The following is a 1,470-nucleotide window of genomic DNA, read 5'->3' as shown; positions in this document are numbered from 1 at the left end:
TATTTGAGTTAATACTTGAGCTGACCACACAAGTAGTTTAATTGCATGTGCTATCCATGCTGGCAAGCACACATAAGGGTTTGTGCCAATGACGTTACCGATTTAACAACCAATTATATGCCTCATAGAGGCTTACAGATTTGGATTTTTGCACTGACGTTGCCAGAGATTATTCTTTCATCAGGAGACCTACAGCATCATTGTTGTTTTATGAGGTTGGAATCTCATAATCGATAGAATCATGATAGCCACTTTGTATTGTGTGGAAGGAGAGAACGTTAGCACTGTCCTCGATAAGGATGGAAGGGACCCCAATGGTGTTAGTAAACACAAATGGTTAAAGGGTTGCTTTGCCAATGACTTAGTGGAATCTAACCATGTTTAGATGGCACAGTGGTGCAGCTACTTTTGCTGCTGGCTCACAGTTCCAGCAACTTGGGTTCAATCCTGACCTCCAGTGTTGTCTCTGTGGAGTTCTGACTGGTTGCACCACAGCCTGGTATGGGAATTCCGATGCATAGGAATGTAAGAGGCTACACAGAGTGGTGAACTCAGCCAGTTCCATCATGGGTACAGCGCTCACCACCATCAAGGACATCTACAAGACGGAATGTCTCAGGAATACAACATCCATCATTATGGACCCCTGTCACCCTGGCCATGCCCTCCTCTCGATGCGGCCATCAGGCAGGAGGTACAGGAGCCTGAAGACCCACACCTCAAGGTTCAATAACAGCTTCTTCCCCACTGCCATCAGTTTCTTGAACTGACCAGAAAAATCCTAATTCTACCTTGAACTATCTTTCCTTTCACTCTCCCTCAACTTGCACTGATGTCATTATGTTTAGTTTTGTTTGTTTTGTCATGTAAGTTATGTATAATTTATGCCAATTTAAGTCTATGTTAACTTATGTTTTAATGTTTGTAATGTACTATGCTGCTGCTGTGAAAAGCTAATTTTCATGGCATTTATACCCTGGGTATGTATAAACTTGAATTTGAGCTTGAACTTGAGTTTGCATATTCTCCATGTGGGTTTCCCCTGAATGCTCAGGTTTGTCCAAGCATTCCAAAGGTGTGCTGATTGGCCGGTAATTGCTCACTGTAAATTGTCCTTAGTGTGTAGGTAAGTGGTAGAATCTGGGGGCGGGGAGATGATGAGAAGATGGGGAAAATAGGTTACAGGTAAAATCAGTACAGGAGTGTGATTTTTCTATGAGCTGGCATAAACTCAAAGGAACGAAAATGCCTCCTTCTATGTTGTAAGAAATATCAGCTGTTATGGCATGACAGTCAGTCAGTTTCTACAACAAATCAGCTATATGTAAAAGGAATTTAATATCATCAATGTTCATACTTTTTGAGAGGTAGCTCCTGATGTAGGGGAAGTAGTGTGCATTTTCCAGGATCTCACAATGGGCCTTCATTGTAAGTGGACAGTGCGGTGCAGTGAAGTAAGGACTTTTGCTT

General features: G+C 42.3%; 1 non-coding gene across 1 annotated transcript; it reads left to right on the top strand.

The window, feature by feature from the left end:
• Positions 1–255: 255 nt before the first annotated feature.
• LOC127576327 (U6atac minor spliceosomal RNA) lies at positions 256–387 on the top strand. Its single transcript, XR_007957227.1, has one exon. It is a non-coding gene; the product is annotated as a U6atac minor spliceosomal RNA (small nuclear RNA).
• The last annotated feature ends 1,083 nt before the right edge of the window (positions 388–1,470 follow it).

Source organism: Pristis pectinata, chromosome 11, assembly GCF_009764475.1.
Source record: "Pristis pectinata isolate sPriPec2 chromosome 11, sPriPec2.1.pri, whole genome shotgun sequence".
Taxonomy (NCBI): Eukaryota; Metazoa; Chordata; class Chondrichthyes; order Rhinopristiformes; family Pristidae; genus Pristis; species Pristis pectinata.
This window is presented reverse-complemented; position numbering and strand designations above follow the sequence as displayed.